This window comes from Perna viridis, chromosome 8 (genome assembly GCF_037379345.1).
Source record: "Perna viridis isolate PV_CMFRI_1.1 ecotype Kerala chromosome 8, ASM3737934v1, whole genome shotgun sequence".
NCBI lineage: Eukaryota > Metazoa > Mollusca > Bivalvia > Mytilida > Mytilidae > Perna > Perna viridis.
This window is the reverse complement of record NC_142452.1, coordinates 8,129,930-8,153,001: the sequence shown is the minus strand read 5'-3', so window position 1 is coordinate 8,153,001 and position 23,072 is coordinate 8,129,930. Positions and strand designations below refer to the sequence as shown.

At 32.4% G+C, this 23,072-nt stretch overlaps 1 protein-coding gene and 2 long non-coding RNA genes across 3 annotated transcripts in view; 2 read left to right on the top strand and 1 right to left on the bottom strand.

The window, feature by feature from the left end:
* LOC148609162 (uncharacterized) overlaps positions 1–23,072 on the bottom strand; it is a 461,126-nt gene that overhangs the window by 77,869 nt on the left and 360,185 nt on the right. The window lies entirely within an intron of this gene.
* On the top strand, positions 3,743–7,944 carry LOC148609171 (uncharacterized). The gene is made up of 3 exons (XR_015924772.1): positions 3,743–3,784; positions 5,810–6,069; positions 7,886–7,944. It is a non-coding gene; the product is annotated as an uncharacterized LOC148609171 (long non-coding RNA).
* Positions 17,787–22,431, top strand: LOC148609170 (uncharacterized). The gene is made up of 2 exons (XR_015924704.1): positions 17,787–17,850; positions 18,907–22,431. It is a non-coding gene; the product is annotated as an uncharacterized LOC148609170 (long non-coding RNA).

The window sequence follows — 23,072 nt, the reverse complement described above, 5'->3', positions numbered from 1 at the left end:
ATACATCATAGTAATCAACACATAGTGTTTAGTTATCATACTGGCACACCTCAGTTTCATTTACAAAATTGGATTATGATAATGGAGATCATAATTATGATCATCTAATTATTATATGAATAAAGAATGTAAATGTATAATCACTTCAGGGCATATCTATTTGCTATAGTGATAATAATGCATTAAAAAAAGAAAGAAAGAAAGAGAAGAAAAAATAAATAAATAATTGCAGTGGACATAAAACTCACTAGAAGCCTCCTTGTGCCCAGTGCAGAGAAGCAAGTTTTTTGAGTTGCTTCAAGACAAACGACACCAAGGGAGGGTGCTCTAGGCTTCAATTATGAAAATTAAGGGTCAAATTTGCATATACTGGGCTTTTAATTACCCAAAATTCTTACATTACATATTACAATATAAGCAGAAAAAGATATGGGAAGATATTAATGATAGATAAAAAAATTATAATAATAATAAATAACATATACAAAAAGAAAAAAGAAAAATTATAATTTAAACACCACTTGATATAACAAGATCACTTAAACCAGATAAAATAATATCACAATTTAAGATCCATATCAATTTGTTTTCATCACTGAGGTTAATAAAATGTGGACATGTAGATATTATTAACTCGTATAGTATATCTCTCTCTTTTTTATTTGATGAGCATGAAAAAAGAAAATGTACTTCATCATCTACTTCTCCTGAGGTGCACCTGCAACATAATCTATTTTGTCTAGGAATACCATGATAACGCCCTGTTTCTATCTCTAGTCTATGAGATGAGATGCGCAGCTTTGTAATTTTTCTCCTTTGCTCAAAATTTACTTGAGATAAGTATTTCTCTAGCCCAAAATTGTTTTTAATTTTAGCATATACATTAAGTTTGCCTTCACTTCACTGTATGATGAAATGTATAATTATTCATTCAAATCTGCCTGCTCTTAGGAGATAATCCACATGGAAATTCCAATAGTTTCTTTTGTATTTTGGTGTCATTTACAGAGTTATTTCCCTTATATTTGAATTCTACAGTACATTCTACATCCTGTGAACGAGGGTTATATCAAAAAACCACATGTTAATTTCTGTTTACTGTAACATTTTAAGCAAAGTATCAAAAATAAAAATATGTAGGCTTTCCAACCATGAATCATATTTTGCATGATTCTTATGTGGAGTTCTACTTCAAAACATCCAGGACCTTCAACTCTTGGAAGTAAGTAGGAACTCCTGAACATACATTCATTTAACAAATCATTCATTTATTAGACTGAAGATTTTAGCCATGCTAAATGTACATGTATAAGTATATCTCTTATTCTTGAAAGATTTATTTATAGTTATGTATATGAAGAATTTTCAATTTGAATTGATAAATGTGTGAGTTGATAGTGCATTACATGTAGCTAGAAATAAATTTTACTCCATGTATGTTATAATGAACAGAATGTTACCTTAAATAGATTGTATCTCTACTAATTTTGGACTTCTATTACAGGAAATTGTCAGTTTAGATTTAAAATTTGAGTTATCTCTCTTAGCATTTAAGATCATTTCTTTTCAAAATGAATGTTTGATATTAATACCAATCTAGGAATGACCCTTATAAAAGCTTTAAAAATAGGGTTAAAACACTAAACCCTTTTATCAATGTTTAGATTGAATATCAGAATTGACAAACTAGAAAACATTTAAACTTACAATGCACCACTCTCCTCTGCAACCTAACACTGTTTCCTGATTATATGTCACTACACAACCTTATAAACTCTGCTGTACTGGATGTGAAAAAAATTCACAATGTACGATCATTACTCATGACAAAGCTGTTCCAGGTGTACTATACTGATTTGCATAAAGTGGTGGGGTTAAGCAAGGATTGTTCTCTGAAATAGCAAATATACCCTATGCACATGATATTGACAAAGCACTTGATAGAGGGTTCTGGACTAGTTCCTCTTGTATTGAAATTGAATGATACCCGGGGATTGTTAGTATGTTGGGAAAAAGTTAGGTACATGTATTATTAGATTAGACCCATTGAAAATCATTCTGGGGTCACTCTACTGAAACCCTAATTTTGCAATTTTGTCCTCTTTTTTCCTGAATGGGTAACTATAAAAATCAATTTTTTTACCAGACCCAAAGAATTTTCACTTGACAGGTCAGGTGGTCCAGCATATTTCAATTGGTCTGCTTGATGGAAGTTAGCATTATTAGCTCACCAGTAGAGATGTAGAGTCTGAATCCATAGTTCAGATGCATCATCTACAGTTTTTTTATTTTTCTTAATTTGGTAGATGTTGAAATCAGTGTCTCCTTACTAAAAATTATTCCCTTGAATTACAAAAAAATAACTTTTTTTGCAGTTTGTATCCAAATTTTTGTAAACAGTGATAGAAGAACGAAAGTTTCACAGGATTGAAAGATTTGTATGAAAGGCTTACAAAAGTCTCAATAAGTACAAATTGTAGATTGACCCCTTCATATAAAGTTATTGCCCTTTAAATTCAAAAATGGTGTTTTTTGCTGTTTCTAGCCAATACTTAGAAAAGCATAATAAATGAAAAAAAAAAACAGAAACAAAAAAAGAGTATCATTAAATGAACAGATCCTGCTGAAGATTTAAGTGCTTCAAAGTTGTAGAATAACTCCTTTTTAGCTCACCTGTCCATGTGAGCTTTTGTCATCACTTGGCATCCGTTGTCAGTTATCTACTTTTCCTTAAAAATTTCCTCTGCATTTTTAATGATTTTTTGCACTTTTAGCATGTTGTTCAGTTAACATAAGTAGAAGGATGATTAATGTTTAAATGTACAGTATCATGACAAATATAATCTGAGCAAATTTGGTCAAAAGTGTGTGACCATTTTTAGGTTTTACATGTATTCAACTTTTTATAGCTATTAAACCAGGTGAACGATTCAGGCTCTTGAGAGCCCCTTGTTTGAGTTATTATTATACAGGTACTAAGAAGGCCAAACTTGATATGAACTTTGCTGGTTTTTTTTTTATTATTGACATTATATATATATACAAATGGCAAAGAAATTAGTTGTAAGTGGGAAATTTAGGCTCTCTAAGGCCTCTAGTTCATGTCAGAACTGCTGATTTTCACCCTTTTTGGATGATATCTTGGAGTCAAAAACTATGAACAGGTATATTATAGGAGTTATTGCCCTTTTTCTGTTTGAACTGACAATTTTCAAATTTTTTAGTTATCAAGATAACCACAAAACAAACCAATTTCGAGAGACATTGTGTCTAAGTAAAGATGCTAAATCATTTTGGTTTACATCTTGTTCCACAGGATCTAAGTTTAATAAAGACTCAATGTACAAATTTGCCGTCTTTCTGTAAAAAGAATATTTTTTTTTCAAATTTTTGCTTTTGACTCAGAATGAAATTTATGTAGAGAGAAACTGCAAGATTGTAATTTGTGCTTCATTTTCTTCAGTAGTGTCATTAGTAATTTCACAGCATGTTGGAGGAGCTATTGGCATTTAAATTTTAATTTTGAAAGGAAAGATAGTTATGTTAAAATAGCTACAGGTGTTTCATTTAAATCAATATGGAACCATTGCTCAGAATTTTTTATTGCTTACTATAAACATAACTGACCCAGGATCAATTCAGGTTCCTGGAGGCCTCTTGTTAGTAAAGACATTATTGTTAGTAACAAGACTGTAATTTTTTGCTTGTTTTTGTCTTATTTATACATAGGTGTTCTTCTATTTCAGAATGTGTGTAGAGATTTTAATTAGTGCAGTCTGTTTAGGTAAGAAATTGTATGTAAAATGGGCCTCAAAGAGTTGGTGACAACTGCTATTCTCTAGGTGGTCCTTCTAGAAATCTTGTTGGTCTCATCTATGGTAGCATCTCCAATGCAAAATTCACTAATATTTCTAGTCCCAAATAAAGACTACAGAAATTTTGTCAGTCAGGACCAACATGATCGACCATTTCTCAAAATATTGTTACTGGTATATAGAGAAAGTGAACACATGCTATAAAGGATGTATGGTATTATGGAATACTAACTGGTACTTCAATTCTATATATTTAGATTTTTATACATTCTTCAGGACATTTTCCCCCCCAAGACTAAATTTCTTGTACTAACTGCATATTGTTTTAAATATCTTTGTCCCCAATCTTTACAGGTAATGTTAGATATTTTCTAAATTTCTTACTTCAAAACTTTGAAAAAATTAATTTTAAAGATGAGTCAATGACAAACATAAAACATGTAAAGATTTTTTGGTGTTCAAATGCTGATGCAAGATGTTTACAAGATCATATTTAAATTTTTTCCCTTGGTAGATATCCATACTGTATAATTCTCATTACATGATGCTTCCTTTCTAATCATACTATTTGTATTGTTCATTCAGTAATTGTGAGTGTAGTACCAGGGGAAATTGCTGCATGTAAAAAAATACACAAACCATCCACATCAAATTCTAATAATTTCCCACGATTTTAAGTTTGCTTCTATTTGCGTTATTTGACATCATCTAACAAAAAGAGAGGAGTTTTCTTTTGTTATTCTATTGTTCTGGTTTTAATTCTCTTCTCAATAGAATCAACGACACAAAATGAAATTATATTGAATTGAAAATGGAAAATTTGGGAACTCTGTGTGACTGTGACAATGTATTAAACTAAACCCTCAAGTCTATGCAGTCACTTGTAAAGTATATTTTAAAGACATAATAGAGATCTTTTTATTCTTGTCTATTTTAAAGTTTTATAACAAGGTGCTCATGAAGAAATCAATTTGTTTTCTTAGATGGTTCAACCTTTTTCTCCATTGTAGGACTGAACAACACAACAATAGATTAAGCTAACAACACTTCGTACGTCTCATGAATATTACATTAGTATATCATCTTATAACCTTATGAGTTATTTTCAGAATCCTATTATATTTGTTCATTTGATTCTTTTGTTCCGTGCATAATAGACTTGCATATTTTGGACCTAATAAAGACTTTCAATAAAGGATTTTTACTCAGTTAATTATTTTTTCACATTATTTAACTTTGAATGTAGGTTGGGATATCATGCATCAAAATTGTCGCGAAAGGTATGAAATAGGTGATACACTTGATTAAATTCCGTCACATGTTCCTTACTTCTCCTTCAGTTACTTTAGATCATATTAAATAGGAGGTGGATTTTAACAAAATTATCATTTAATGTGACTACAAGGGTGTTGAGTTACTCCCCTTTCCACAGGTGCCCTTTGAATTCTGATCTATTTAATAGGGTTAAATAGCAGTATCAGATATCTGTATTGTTACTCTCCATGTGCCAAGGTTTATAAGGTCTCTTGTGGTTAAGTGGTATGGAAGGGGTTGGTTGAAATAAGGTCATTGAGGAACAAATTTAACTCTCCACAAAAAACATGAAAATTGTAAAGCATGTGATCACCCATCCTTTGAAAAATTTTATTAGTGATACTGCAATAAATCTTATTGTGTTGAAGGAAAAAAAGAGATTTTAAATATTAGTGTTCATGAATATTTTAGACTCATTTTATTGTGTAAATTGTATAAGTTTTATTTGTGTGTATACCTTTAATTGTCTCATACATCTTCAAACGTCCATGTTTTGATCAAATTAACCATTCTTGTTGTTAAAGAATTTAATTTTCATTCTTTGTTTCTGAATTTTTTTACATACTTGTATTCTGCCTCCAGATTATGGTAGACTTGATTTCAGCAATTAGAATTGTGGGATTGGAGCTGATTTTGGAGCCTGTTAAGGAGTTACTTACATTGGCATTTTATATTTTCAGAATGCTTGGTAACTTCATAGATTATGAGTGAAAGCAATCATTATAGATTTTTGTTAAGTAAGTAGCCCTTCTGGCCCAAGCTGATATAAGGCCAATCTGATGGAGGGTCGATCTAATGGAGAGCCAATATGATGGTTGACCAATCTGATGGAAGGCTAATCAGATGGATGGGATCTGATTGATGGCCAATCTGATGGAAGGCCAATCTGATAGAAGGCCAATCTGATGACAGACCAATCTGAAGACAATCGTTGTTACAGGTACATGAAATATGAAGATACTTGGTACCTTGGAGTTAAAAGACCTGAATACATGTGGTAAAGCTATTAAAGATCCATCAATGTAATTCAAATTATAGAAGACAAAAGAAAGGGAAGTAAAGCACGTCAATAATGGGTCCTTTATCAAATTTTGATGGACCACTTAATTCAGTACTATGGACCACTGTTGGAACAATTAATGTCTTTTTAACCGACAAAGTTAATGATTCAGTCGTTTTTGTGTGGTTTTGGTGTAATGAAGCTCATGATGCCTTTGACACTGTAATATTAAAAACAGTGCTTTATTTTAAAGCCAAATGTAATAATTCTGTTGAAATATTATGATACTGTATTGTAGGTAATATTTATGGGGTGCTAATTTTGGCCTATTTTAGCGGCTGTCTAATAACACCAAAATATTTAATCTGCACTTAAATACTTAAATCCACCAAAATGTTTTATATATCTTTTTGTCTCAGAATCACCGAATTTTCCAACAGCCATAATACACCCCCATCTTCGACCATATTTATTAAGAAAATATTAACCGAAATTAATGAACAGTGATTGTTGATTATGTAAATATAACCAATTATTCATAATACTGTAAAATACTGAATCTCGTACATTAATCCTGTGGGGGGGATGCTGTCCCTTGTGCTAAACATGTTTGGTTGATTATATAGTAAAAACTGGAATTCACTAAGCAACACCTTTGGCTAATCAGTGTCCACCTACACCCCACCTTTTGGAATTTCTGGATTGGCCACTGAATCACAATGATTTGTTCATTCATTAGACAAATCAAACTAAACCTTTACATGTATTTGGTAGTACAATACACTTAGGTCATTTCTGAAAATTTGGTCTCATTTTGTTGAAATAAAGCAGTTTTGAGGCAGTCCGCACAGAAATTTGAAGTGTTTTGTCATAAAAAAGTGCATATTTTAGAAATCCTTGGTGTGTGGATGTTCAAGTCATTTATAAGTAATTTAGTGAATATTGTTATAAATCCAGTAACCACGGTAACATACTGAACAAAATATTACTGAGTTTTAGTACAAATCAGGGGTGCCTTTCCAAAACTGACAGCCAAATACTATAAAATATCAGGCACTTAGACACTACCACAGGATGAAAGCAGGCATGGAGTAGGTGGAAAAAGGGTAAAAATAATAAGACCCTTTTTGTTTCAATCTCTCACAATTTTAGTTCCAAAAGTTCGTTCGAAATAAGTTATTTTGAAAATCAGCCATCTGATGCTGAAGAGAGAAGGTCTCAGTATTGTATTAATTTTCCCATAATTTTCCCTATAATGAAGTGCATATTTTTAGGATTTTTTAAAAAATATGTAAATTGATTCAATAAAACTTTCACTTATATAGCATTTCTAAGGACATGTGAAAAAATAATTTCCCGCAAAGAAAATAGGGTGAGTCCACGAAGATCGGACAGAAAAGTAGTCTTGAACTATAAATAGCCATTTTCCCTACTTTCACTTTCATTTTGCACTCACCAAACCAACCTTTTCAGTGGAACATTTTTATGATATTATATTAGATTTTCTTTTAAAAAAATTCTTCATCTTACAGTGTGATGTTTGATGTATTTTATAAGTCATTGTTCATATCTTTTGACAAAACATTAGTTTGTAGAGAGGCAAAAAAAAAATGCACTATATTTTTATAGCATCCATGTTTTGACGTACACCCGCTCAGGGATATGCAATACAATACTGGTACCAGAACCTGATACGGCAGGGGACAGAAATGCTTATGATACCATTCTTCATTTAAATTACACCTGTTATTTTCAGGAAGTGAATATAAACTGGGCTCAAGCTGCTGTTTTATTCATCACAGTCAAATTCTACAGAGAAAGTTTGATGAAGGTACTTATTCTATTTTTTTTTCCAAATAAGGCAGAGAAATGTGTTTAGAGTATACAATTTCAGCATTAAAGTTTTTGATAGGGTAGATCAACAGGACAATGTGAAATCTTCAACATAAGGCAAGACTACAGTACAAGCTCTTATCTGCATCTGACCATTTTTTTTTAAATGTAGCAAATCATATATTGTAATGCAATCATTATGAACCATCAAAGTGGACCACAACATCTTACCTATCTTTCTCTAGTAAACTTAAAGGAAGGAGGCATAGGTTCACTTTACAATCATATTAGTTGTATTTCAAAATGAAAAAAAAAACTTAGGTTCTTTAGATATGGAAAAAAAAATTCCATGACTTTCAGATTCAACAGAATTTGCTGCCTAAAATTTTCTCTTGTATTTTTTGTTCATAATCAGTTCATCAGTCAAAGGGTCATTTTCCCCTAATCTGCCAGAAATATTTTTAGGTGCTAAATATTCCCTAAAATTCATGGTGGTAAGTGTGATATCTCTCCTATACTCTATAGAGACAGTTGTTTTATTTGTGTACCAATTAGGCAAGAAGTTTTATGAAAAAAAAATATTATGGTATTTGTTTTTATACCTGACTAAAGGAAAAGATTTTGCCAGCGTGTTGATCTTATTCAGAAGTCTTTTTTCCTTTAAATGTGTTTTATGTACATAACTGTAAGTTGCAGAAACATTTTACGATTCTGACCCAGTCTAATTGGTAATGATGCTGGGACCCACCCAGATCTGTACGAGACATTTTACGATTCTGCTGCAGTCTAATTGGTAATGATGCTGGGACCCACCCAGATTTGTACAAGACATTTTACGATTCTGCAGCAGTCTAATTGGTAATGATGCTGGGACCCACCCAGATCTGTACGAGACATTTTACCATTCTGCCACAGTCTAATTGGTAATAATGCTGGGACCCACTCAGATCTGTACGAGACATTTTACCATTCTGACGCAGTTTAACTGGAAATCATACCAGTATCGACCCCAGCACTGTAAGAAACATTTTACCATTTTGTCCCAGTTGAACTGGAAATCATACCAGTATCAACCCCAGCACTGTAAGAAACATTTTATCGTTCTGTCCCAGTTGATCTGGAAATCATACATTGATCGACCCCAGCACTGTAAGAAACATTTTACCATTCTGTCCCAGTCTAACCGGAAATCATACCAGGATCCACCCAAGCACTGTAGGAAACATTTTACCATTCTGTCCTAGTCTCACTGGAAATCATATGAGGATCAACCCCAGCTTTGTAAGAAACAGTTTACCATTCTGTCCAGTCTAACTGGAAAGCATAGCAGGATCAACCCCAGCTCTACTTTTAGTGAGAATTAGGCAGAATACTGGTGACATACTTTTGACATACATTTTCAGTTGAGTTTAAGAATAATACAAACATCATTAGAATTATCTCAGTGTATATCTTTATTTCTTTTCTTTATTTCAAAATATTAACTTTGATGATCCAATTAAAAGAACAGTCTTGTAGATTTGAGAAGTTTTCCTAAAAGCCAAAATTTTCCAGCCCATAAAGTTTAAAACATTATTTAAAGCAGGGGGTATTTAAAGTGAGACATATTGTTACTAACATAAATCATTCATATATGAATTGTTACATTAGAATTTTGATTTCAAAGTTTTATAGTTTTTAGACTACTATAAATAGCATGATAATGGAAATTTGAAATTTGGTCCTGATCTTTTTTTCTTTGCGTTGTCAAAATGATGGACGCTAAAAAACTTTTGGTGGGTAATGCGACACACCACATTAATATGACATAACCCTTTATAGAAGAAATTATAATAATTTAAAACTAAGATTAATTATAAACCTTAACCTTGTCTCGGGCAATACATAGGTGCAAACGAGAATAGAATTACGGTTTTGTCTGTGCGACAATAGCAAAAGATGTATTGTATTTACAATTGTGTAACATGAGCTCGTTGATTCGGGATATGTGATACTCTTTGTGATGCTAAAATAGAGGACTATTGTCTTGCCTTGTCGTCAGTGCAAGGTGGGCCCAATTCGTTAATCAAATTTGATCCATAGTGACGATAATCACATAGACCTCTGTTAAATTTTTCGTTGATAAATAGAAAATTATTTTTGTTGTCAAAGCCAGAATAATCAATCGACAGTTGATCAGACAAAAGAGTCTAGTGACATGTTGAACAATAATGAAAACTAATAGCCATATAAAAAATCTTATCTCATATATTTAACCTTGCCAATGGAGTTCGACTTAATTCAAAGCTATATACATTAACTTGATTATGCAGAAGGACACCATATAGAATTGAACGATTATTTGATTATTTATAATAAGTACAGTAGTTAATAAACGTCAAATTAACAAAAGACACACGTAACGCTTCCACGTCTGATTTTTAAATGTGATAGAATAAAAAAATAGGTAATAAAGAGTTATCATAAATGTTTGGTCTCTTTTCCATTTCTCATTTTTTATTAATTCATTATAATGAAGTCATCTGTCAGATTTCCAATTTAATTAACACTTTTTTATATTAAGTATGTGTTGTATTTGGTTCTTCTGCACTTCTTACATTTTATGGTTCATCATGCAGAAATTCTTATATGGGGAATTTTTTTTGTATTACAAAATATTATTGTAAATAGGATATAGTTTCACTAATTTCTTTGTTATAAATATTTTAACATACATATCTTCCAGGTCTTAAACAATATTGCAGCATTTTGAAATGTATTAATGATGTATTTTTTCACATTCATCACTGAACATTCAACCAATCATATATGTTTTAGTATTGATGAAATGTTGTTGAAAGGGTATCAATTAGTATATTTTTTTTTCAAAACCTATAAAACAGATATCAACAAACCAAAAGAACATATTCAAAAATACCTAAAAAAAGATACTCACATACCACAAAAACATATCCACAAATAACAAATCCACATAAAAGGATATCCACAAATAACAATTCCACAAAAATGGATATCCACAAACCACCATGAACAGATATCCACTTACAACAAAAACAGATATCCACAAACAACAAATTAGATATCCACAAACCACTAAAACAGATACTCACAAACCACAAAAGTATATCCACAAAAAAAACAATTCCACAAAAATGGATTACCACAAACCACCATAAACAGATATCCACAAACCACCATAAACAGATATCCACAAACCACCATAAACAGATATCCACAAACCAACATAAACAGATATCCACACACATCAAAAACTGATATCCACAAAACACAAAACAGATATTCACAAACCACAAAAGCATATTCACAAATAACAATTCCACAAAAATTGATATCCACAAACCACCATAAACAGATTTCAACAAACAACAAAAACAGATATCCACGAACCACAAAAACATATTCACAAATCACTAAAACATACTCACAAACCACAAAAGCATATCCACAAATAACAATTCCATAAAAATGGATATCCACAAACAACAAAAAACAGATATTCACCAACCATTAAGACATATATCCACAAAAACTGATATCCACAAATTTAAGTGAAAACAACTGAACATAAGCAAGACAGCATTATGGGAGTACCTGTGCTAGAAATGATGTGATTGATGATAATAGTATAGAAAGACAGAAGCTGCATTGCTGGCTTTGTGCATAAACATTATGAGCTTTTAATGACTAAAATTTGAGAGACTTTGGAAATGATGAGGAAGTCCTTGATTCCATCACTTTGTAAGTTTAGAACCCAAATAGGCTGACTTATAGTTTAAAGTTTGTCCCTGAGACCTTGACCTTATAACTTCTTGATGACGGTAGTATGGCATATAATTTATTTTTATATTCAACAGTGGATTAGGTCCTATAATGATACACGATACCAATGTATGTTTATATTGTTGGCAAAAGTAGTTTGGTGTGTAGGATGTGAGTGCTGTAAGCTGGGTCCTTAAGCCCTGTTTTTGTCCCCTTTCAGCAAATGCCGAAGGGGACTTAGGTTTGCACTCCGCCCGTCCGTCTGTCCGTCAGTCTGTCAGTCCGTCAGTCACACTTGGTTTTCCGCACTTTTTTTGTAATGCCTCATCCAATTGATTTCATATTTTGTATATAGTCTTATCATGACAAGTTACAAGTTAAGTTCAAATGGCATTATGGTTGAACGATTTTTACAGTAGTTATGGCCCTTGGACATAGAAAATTTCATGAAATTTTGTTTTTCGGAGTTTTTTTTGTAATGCTTCATCCAATTGATTTCATATTTGGGATATAGTCTTTTCATGACAAATTACAAATTCAGTTTGAATGACCTTACGGTTGAATGATTTTTACGGAAGTTTTGGCCCTTGGACATAGAAAATTTCATGAAATTTTATGTTTTCTGGACTTTTTTTTGTAATGCCTCATCCAATTGATTTCATATTTGGTATATAGTCTTATCATGACAAGTTACAAGTTAAGAACGAATGATGTTAAGGTTGAATGATTTTTACAGAAGTTGTGTCCCTTGGACATAGAAAATTTCATAAAATTTTGTTTTCCAGACTTTTCTTTGTAATGCCTCATCCAATTGATTTCATATTTGTTAGCTAGTCTTATCATGACAAGTTACAAATTAAATTTAAATATTATTGCGGCAAAATGGTTTATATGGAATTTATGGCCCTTTGACATAGAAAATTACATAAAATTTTATGTTTCGTCATTTTGATGCAAATTGCTGCTGTCATTCTAGAGTTATTTGTCCTATTATTCATAACAACAAAGTTTTTTTCAACTTTCCAGGTGATAGAAAGAGAATGTCTTTATGCAGCTTTCTGTAATGCAAAAATGTTATTATCTACTTTAAAATGAAGCTCAGGTTTGATTTTGATGGAATTTGCTTTTGCTGTTCAAGAGTTATTTTCTCTTGATTGTTGAAAAATAACACCATCCATTTTTAGTTCAGATATATAAAAAATGTCTCTTAAAGGCAATGAGTTCAAAGGCCAAAGGGGGACACTGTATTGCATCAGCAATACTGTCAGAATGCTTGTTAAACTTAGTTGTTTAAAGTCTTGTCACCCACTGTTTGTAACTTAGGAGTCCAAAGTTTTGTCACTCTCTATTTGAGAGTCCTGCTTCCTGTCACCCAATTTTTACTAAGAGTCTAATGTTTTGTCATTCTGTCTTTCTTAGCCATGGGTCCAAAGGTGTAAGTAGCTATTATGATTAAGAAGAAATGTTTAGATTTAAAGATATGCTGTCTTTTTTCATGCTCTACCAAGAATTTTTTTATGGAGGTGTAGTTTTATATCGCTTTGTCCATTTGTCTACAGTTAAACTTTAAAAGAAGGATGCCATCATAAAACTTTCCACAATAGTTCTTGGTTCAGACTAATTTTTCAGAGTTAGTGTTAATAGTGATTGAGGTGTTACTCTGTGTCCTAAGGACATATTGTGTTATTAGTGATTGGGGTGTGACTGTGTGTCCTAAGGGCATATCATGTGTGATACATGGTAGTCAAATATGAGTTAACAAATTCATAGATATTTTCTCATCATGTCCTGATCAACTGTTATGGAATGTTCTTCCTTCATACAGGACTTGACCTTCAATGCAAAGTATTACTGGTGTCTTGCAAAAAGCAGGAACTGCTTACTTTCAGAGTATCTGAGTACAGTTTTTTAGATGGACTCTTGTTGCTTCTGTTTTGCTGTGTACTTATTTTGTTATTCTGTGTTGTATAGTTTGTTCTTTATGATTGTACTTTCCCAGCATTGTATTGTCTGAATACTTCCTCTTCACAGCACCTCAGTATTACTATACTTAACAGTGCAGGCTAAAATACAAACTTTGAAAACAGTGTTAAGGAGTGGCAACCATAAAAGGAGAAATATTTATGCTAAAAAAAAAGTGCAGTACTGAAGTTTAACAATAATGATTGTTGTGAAGACTTGTTCATTAAGGGATGTCTATTCAAAAAGATGTAGTTGTTAGCTGACTATTATTGTTGTAGTCATGGTTGAATATTGCATAATATGTTTTGAGGTTTGAAAAATTTTTTTTTTGGAATTTTAAAATCACTGGTAATATGTAATATATTTGCATTAAGAAATTTTACATCCATTTCATGTTTATTGCCAAAAAAAAGTCCTAACTTTAAAGGGAAAATTCACTTTGTTTTTTTTTTTTTAATCTTTTTTGGTGACAATTAGAGAACACAACAACAATTCCTGCCGTAATTCATAGGAGAGTTTTATTGGTATTCATTTTATCTATTTGTGTGTGTGCTGGTTTGTTTCCAGTTCACATGAAATAGATATTGTCTTTGTCTTGCAGAGATGGGGTCTGATTTCTTAAAATATTGGTATTACGAAAAAAATGTCAGAATATGGATTTAAAATGTAATCTACTTTTAACTTTTCACACAGAAGATTAGTGAAGAAAGAGGGTTATCAGCATACAATGTATTTAGTTGTCTAACTTAACACATTTAGATTTTTATGTGACATTTAGTTTTGCTGTGTTATATTAAAACAGAAATTCATATGAAATTATAATTGATCATAATTTTAAATCAACTATAAAGGTCCGAAGTCAAGACTGTCTTTCTCACGGTTAAATCAAAACAGCAGTTGAACCCCTTTACATGTACCTACAAAACAACAGTTGACCCCCTTACATGTATCTACAAAACAACAGTTGAACCCCCTTACATGTACCTACAAAACAACAGTTGACCCCCTTACATGTATCTACAAAACAACAGTTGAACCCCCCTTACATGTACCTACAAAACAACAGTTGAACCCCTTACATGTACCTACAAAACAACAGTTGAACCCCCTTACATGTACCTACAAAACAACAGTTGAACCCCTTACATGTACCTACAAAACAGTTGAACCCCCTTACATGTACCTACAAAACAACAGTTGAACCCCTTACATGTATCTAATTGAACACAAGTAATAAATAACTCATCATACAAACATACATTATTGTATTGATACTGAACTTGTTGGGTAACTACAAGGGAACTTTATTTTATTGATACTGAACTTGTTGGGTAACTACAAGGGAACTTTATTGTATTGATACTGAACTTGTTGGGTAACTAAAAGGAAACATTATTGTATTGATACTGAACTGGTTGGGTAACTACATGGGAACTTTGTTTGTATAACATAAACTTATACTTGTCAAACTCTGGGTCACAGACACTAGCTGACACCCCCCAGGATCTGCAGCTGACACCCCCCAGAATCTGCAGCTGACACCCCCAGGATCTGCCTCGGTATGACTATGTCACTACATTAGTACAAGGAAATCAATTATTTTTTCCATTTTTACATAAAATCTTCAATTATAGCTACCCAAGTATTGTTTGTTCGTATGAAACTCTTTGTCTCATGCAGACTTTAAACAATAAAAAGTTTTGTGAAATATACTGTGATTTAAAAACTTTAATTCAGAATATTTTTTCTTCAAAACCATTATGATTAGCATTTAAGTGCTTTGAATGTAAAGTTTGGGATTTCTAACTTGTGGGCTGTCTGTAGGTATGCATGACACCTGTATTCTACAATAAAACTTTGTCCTCATATTAAAGAATCCATTTATACATTTATATGTAAAATGATTAAAATTGTGATCCTTTGTGAACGAAAACTGTACTGACAGACTTCAATCAACACATTATATCAAAGCTGCCAAAACATCTTAATTTTTTATAAATCCTTCAGTTGGAAAAATGAAGGTCTTCATTTATTTATTGGTAACAATACCCGGTTTCATAGAGCAGAAAAAAGAAATGAAAATTTAAAGGGATGTGATTGACCTTACATTGTTCATTATTGGTTGGTTGCTTGTTGGACAAGAAAAATTATTCCAGCGTAGTGATCAAGGACTACCCTTAATTAGAATTATACAGCGATTTGTATCAGATAATTCAATCATCAGCTATTGTAGTTGTCGTTGGCATGACGTGACAATTACTAGACATGATTGAGATATTGGTATTTCACTTCCAAAGGCTGTTGGGTTCATGTTTTTACACATGTATATGAACATAACATGAAAAGTACTAACAGTAAAAATATGCTAGATAATTTGATGAGGAAACAAGATGATAAAATGAATATAGACATCCTAAGAATGACCTTTGAAAGGATGTTAAATTGGCTGATTGGAATAAAAAAAAGTTCTGGTTAATAACCATTCTTGATAATCTAGCATGTAGCTGTTCATCACTGGTACTTAGTGGACAAATTTTCTTTGAGACCAGCTATCTGATTTTGTTGAAATTTTATAGGGTTGCTTGACACCATAAATCACACTGCCATTTTGAAATAATTATTTTTATTAAGAGTTATTGGACTTTGATGATTGTGTGCTTTAATTAGAAGGTAAATATCTAGGTAGTCTATGTCCTAGTTGGTCACTGATGTCAGTGATGAAGAAAAGTGCTATTCTAACTGTATACTGTTAAAGTAAAAAAGAATACACATTTGGTGGGGTCTTTCAATCCATGAAAATTTGAATTACAATGAAATGTATATTAAATCCCATGATTTTAATATTTTTTTAGACCATAAATCAAAAGTACCTCCAACGAATAAGAATCCTTTATATCAATACCTGAAGTATTTTTCTATGTATGAAACTGTTATGAGTTTTTAAAGGTTAACCACAGCAACTGCCATTATTGTCCCTATAGGAGTATTTTAAATACTTTTACTAAGTCACGAATAGAATGGCTAACACCCTAAATGCATAAAAACTGCACATAAATGCATTGTAATGGAACATTAACCTCCCGCCACCCACGTCATGCAGAAAGTCAGATAGTATTGTTACGTACTAAGACATCTCCAACAAAAGATTTTCAGTGGGTGTTGTTACTTTTATACACCCCATTTTACAAATACCTGTCAAGTTTACCTAACGCCAATGTGATGTGTGTTTTGTTATTAAGATAGTGAGACAGTTGTAAGTTATGTTTAATTCCCTCCTTTTGTGAGAGTTGGTGAAGAAGTGACAATCTTCTATTATAATTCCTCAGATGCCAGTATTACACAATAGCTAGATATATCATGCCTATGTACCTACCCTCAAAAACACCTGATAAACAGAAAAGGATTTTATTCAATGATTGTATTATATTTTGATTTGTTTACAAAGCCAAAAAAATTCTGTTGTAAAATTGTCAGGAGGAAACTTGGTGTATAGTTGTCACTGGATCCTCATGGGGTCCTTATTCCTGTTTATTATTGAGATTGTATTATAACAGAATTATTTATATGTAAAGAGTAATGAATTTACTTGGGCAGATATTCGATTCGGGGAATATCCAACATTTTTGTGGAAAATCCTGTTGCCCCTTGTGTTAATGTATAAAGGTGGTTGAGGTTTTAATTCTCATACAACATCCTTGCTTTACTTTATCATACCATGTGCACTACATCTTTGCTTCACTTTCTTATACCACATGTACCACAGAGATTGTGCTGTATCATTACTGTTATTGCATAATAATAGGTGTTAGCTAATTTGCATGATATTTATGGTAAATTTGATAGTTGAAGGTTTTAGCTCTTCAATTTTCATATCTCATAAAATGCTCAATCTTTTTGTCCTTACCTTGAGACAAACTGAACAATAGATAGATAGATTTCACTTTTGAGGTATTTGATACTTAACAATAGAGCTATGGGTTACACTATTAAGGTACCTGATACAGCTTTAATATTGTATAGTCTGTATCTTGCTGTCAGCTGATGACATAGTGAACAATTACAAGCAACTATTGTTACCTGCCCAAAATTCGTTAACAGGTAGATAAACAGGTGTCGATTATACCTAAAATGGATCTCTTTGTCAAGGTTTGATTTATTTCACTTTATTACGCAGGACTTAAAGCTGATGGAAATATAAAGAAATATTATTTCGTTCAAGATATTTGTTTGAAATCAAATAAAAATCTAATAATGTTTATAGGGCGTTTGTTGAAATAAAGTCAAAGTTTTTATGAAAAGGTGGGAATTGTCGAATTTATCTAATAAATTAAAATGTTTTGATTGTTAAATGTTTTGTACTAAATTATTGAATATCTGTTTTTTATGTTTGCTCTGATTTTATGAAGTCTTTTCGTAAGTTAATGGACTAATTTACACCTTTGATGGCAGATATTACAGCACTCATGTTCTATGAAGTAGTTGAATGACCAAAGTCAGGTCTGGGTAAAGTTGTATTAGGAAGGAATTCTAGTTAGCACACTCTAAACAGTCTACTATGAAACCAAAATAGTGGGTGTTACATATAGAACATTTGATGTAGGCTTGCCTTGTCAGTAATAAGAATGACAATTGGGCGTCTTTTCTATGTCTGTAGTCCTGCAATGTTTCAACTGCTACACTGTATTCAGTTTGATTTAAACATCTACTCACATCTTTGCTAAAAGTGAAAAATCTGAAATTATCATTCAATGCTGTATATTTAGGACAAAACTACAACTTCTAAATTTTATTTATTTCTGTTTATCTTGTTGCTAAATGATAGACAACATTGTAACTGATTACCAAAATGCTAACTGATAGACACCATTGTAACTGATTACCTAAATGCTAACTGGTAGATACCTCTGTTATTGATTACCTTGGTGCTAACTGATAGATACCCCTGTAAATGATAATCTTGATGCTAACTGACAGATACCTCTGTCACTCATTACATAGACACCTCTGTAGCTGATTACCTTGATTGTAACTAATGAATACCTCTTCAACTGATTGATTACCTTGATGGTAACAGTTACATACTTCTGTAGCTAATAACCTTGATTCTAACTGATAGATACCTCAGTAACTGATTACATAGATACCTTTGTAGCTGATTACCTTGATGCTAACTGATAGATACCTCCGTAATTGATTACCTAGATGCTGACTGCTTGGTACAACTGTTACTGATTACATAGATGCTGACTGCTTGGTACAACTGTTACTGATTACATAGATGCTGACTGCTTGGTACAACTGTTACTGATTACCTAGATGCTGACTGCTTGGTACAACTGTTACTGATTACATAGATGCTGACTGCTTGGTACAACTGTTACTGATTACTTTGATGCTGACTGCTTGGTACAACTGTTACTGATTACTTTGATGCTGACTGCTTGGTACAACTGTTACTGATTACCTAGATGCTGACTGCTTGGTACAACTGTTACTGATTACCTAGATGCTGACTGCTTGGTACAACTGTTACTGATTACCTTGATGCTCAGGCATTATGTTATTACACAGAAATACTTGATAACCTTCAGTTTTTTTTTTAAAGTCTCTGAAATTTATATTACATTTGCATTTATATTTTATATCAAAGTGTCTGTATTAAACAAAGTCATATGACAACTTATGACAATTTACTACTCATTTCTTTTGCATACACAGTGCATTTTCTTTTTTCTTTTTCATGAGTATTTTAATGTTTTATTGAAGTGACTTTTTGAGTACATTTTTTCTCTAAACTTTCAGATTATCAGCTCCTCTCAGTGAAAAGTTAGGTCAGTTTTTGTTGTATTGCACACATCAAAGAAACATGCTAAATTCATGAATAAGTACATGTTTCAGTTGATATCTATACATGGGCAGGCTTGACAGCAATGCACTCCATAGCACTGCTCAACAAAAATGACTTCATATTGAAGAGCTCTTTTGAGAAGACAATAAAAATTGTCTTCTGCTCAAAAATATACATTAATTTTGGTGCATACCCATTTTGAAAATGCCAAAATGACAAGAACATTGAATTTGAAGGATAAATGAATATTCTTAACTTTATAGAAAAGACCTTGTGATATTATTCCAGTGCATATCACATAAAAATTTCATTGTATTTTAAAATTAACTATGCCTCTAAGTGCTTTTAATTGTCAAAATCTATTGTTCAGCACTGCATTGTGATTTATGAGAAGACTTTTCAAAATGCTCACATTTATAAATCAATTGTAAATGAGATTGCTTGTTTTGGTGTTTAAAATATTTGATATTGTAGAACTGAGAGAGAGAAGAATGTTATGATTGCTATACTGTGTTGCCTTAGCAATGGACATATCAACTACATCATGTGTTGTTGGTCTATATCTGCACCTTGTTATGACTTCTTTGGTTGAATACAAGAACCTCATATTACTTGCCTTCTACTTGTTTGACTGTTTTAGAACTTGATTAGACAATGGTGAACAATCTTGTAGGCTCTTGTTAAAGTACTTTTATTGATTCTTCTTCTATTGGACGCTGCTCATATGTGGAAATATATTTGATGAGTGGTAATTGGTATTGTCCTTGTTTGTGTTTGATTCTGGAGTGGGGTCCTGATCCAATTTAGAAGTAAAAACTAAGGTTATGATTGCTGCATAAACCAATCTCAACATTACAGTGATTGTTCCACAAACTGAGTACATGTCTTTCTGTTACTAACCTAACAATTGTCAGTTTATTAGCTCACCTGGATCGAAAGTTCAGGTGAGCTTATGCCATCACTTTGAGTCAATCATCATTGTCCATTGTCTGCCGTTCCTGAATTTTCACATTTTGCTCATCTACATGTAAACCCTTTACCAATTGAAACTGAACTTGGCAGAAATGATGTATGCAAGAGCATTTACAACAGATCCACTTTTGGTTTAGCTTGATTGAATAAAGTAGCTGCCAAAGGCCATTTAAGCTTCTGATTGGCCATTATTCAAAAATAAACTTCTCTGAAAACACTGGTGCCAATGTTTTAAAACTTGATAGGGATAATCACCTCAATGCCCTCTACAAACAATCTACCTTTTATGTGGCTCAGGTGGCTCAACAGGGGACTGTGACCACTCAAAACCCTGTGGGGAAACACATTTTGGCCTATATCATTGCTTAATCTCAGCCAATTGTGACCAAAATTGGTAGAAGTAATAATATGGAAACTTTAACATCTGATAAAGTTTTGGTTTTGCTTGATTAAACAAGATGGCCACCATTTAGGCTTCTGATTGGCCAGTCTTCCAAGATCAACTCCACTAAAACAACATGTGCCAAAGTTTTGAAACTTGATGGGGTTAATAACCTCAATGCCTTCCACAAATGATTCACTTTCTGTGTGGCTCAGTAGGTGGATGTGGCAACTCAAAGTTGCCTTTGAAACCCTATGGGGAAACACATTTTGGCCTTTGTCTTTGCTTTATCTGAGCCAATGGTGACCAAAATTAGCAAAAATAATAACCGGGAGAACTTTAACGTCTGATGAAATGTTGGTTCCTCTTGATTTAACAAGATGGCTGCCAGTGGCCATTTAAGTTTTTTGAAAATGGTCAAATGATTTCAAGTTCTCCAGGTGATTGATTCAGGCTCTCTACAGCCTCTAGTTTTAGATTATCATGGAAGCTCTAGAATGTTTCCTTTAACATTATTAATGCAATGAACACTTCAAAGTAAAAATTTAAAACTTTCTCATGTGTATATACGACAATTTTTAAAAATAATTCTTTAACAAATAGAACTTTACTTTTAATCATAGGCCTGTTGTTGATAACTGAAGTATGTATTTATAGCCAACATTGAAATATACTATAGTTAAGGTACTCAAATGATATGCCAATGTGTAGGGGACGAAAGTGTTGAGTAGACGGTTTATATATTGAATTTTTTAAAGCCTCCCAATCAAGTTGTAACACTTTATATTAAACTTGAAAATTAAATTGCTGATAATATCATGTAATTATAGCATTAACTTAATAATTTTTATCGAATTTGACACAATTTGAGATAGAAATTTGGATAAGTGTATTAGGGGGTTGTCTCTGCCTTATGTGAAGTTGTTCGTGGAGAAAATATGATAAATCGAGAAGTCAATCGAGTTCAAGAGGATTTCTTTCATCTTCTTTTTAACATTGTCAGTTTGTTTTTGTCACTTTGTTGTCGCTTAAACATTATTATTAATGCCCTAAGTGGTGGTTTCTATACCAATTGTTCAAAATAGGCCCACAAACATTTTACATTCTTTAGTAGAGTTTAATTGCAGTTTATTTATGTCACATTAAGAACGCATTATTCCCAATTTATTATCTCCAACTCTAAACTCCATATTTAGTCCTGTATTTTAACGGATTTGTCAAAGGAAATATTTGAAAGGACTTGCATAAATAGTGCCCATTTTATAGAGAGAATAATGGTTTCTTTATGACAATACCAATCTGAGTTAATGTTTAAGTTTAATGCATTTGTTTCACATTGTTCCATAAGTCCTTGTAAACTCATTTATATTGTCTTGTATAGAAATTTGGACTTTTGTAATACTTAACACACCAAATAGGTGTCTCAGTCCTCAACAAAAGAAAACCTTAATATGGAAATGTAATAAAGTAATTGTCAATCAATATTCTAATTTTCATGATGGATTTCAAATAAAATGATATGTAATATTGTTGTTCTTAATCTGTTCACTCAACCTAAATTCCTAAATATTTAGACAAACTAGCACAAAAAGTTGGTACTAGAGCCAGCTTTTCTCCTATGGAAATTTACAAAAAAATACTTCTTATACCCCCAACCAACAACTGTGTGGTATATTGGAATCCCCTTTGTCCTTTATACCCCCAACAACTGTGTGGTATATTGGAATCCCCTTTGTCCTTTATACCCCCAACAACTGTGTGGTATATTGGAATCCCCTCTGCCCTTTATACCCCCAACAACTGTGTGGTATATTGGAATCCTCTTTGTCCTTTATACCCCCAACAACTGTGTGGTATATTGGAATCCTCTTTGTCCTTTATACCCCAACAACTGTGTGGTATATTGGAATCCCCTTTGTCCTTTATACCCCCCAACAACTGTGTGGTATATTGGAATCCCCTTTGTCCTTTATACCCCCAACAACTGTGTGGTATATTGGAATCCCCTCTGCCCTTTCTACCCCCAACAACTGTGTGATATATTGGAATCCTCTTTGTCCTTTATACCCCCAACAACTGTGTGGTATATTGGAATCCCCTTTGTCCTTTATACCCCAACAACTGTGTGGTATATTGGAATCCTCTTTGTCCTTTATACCCCCAACA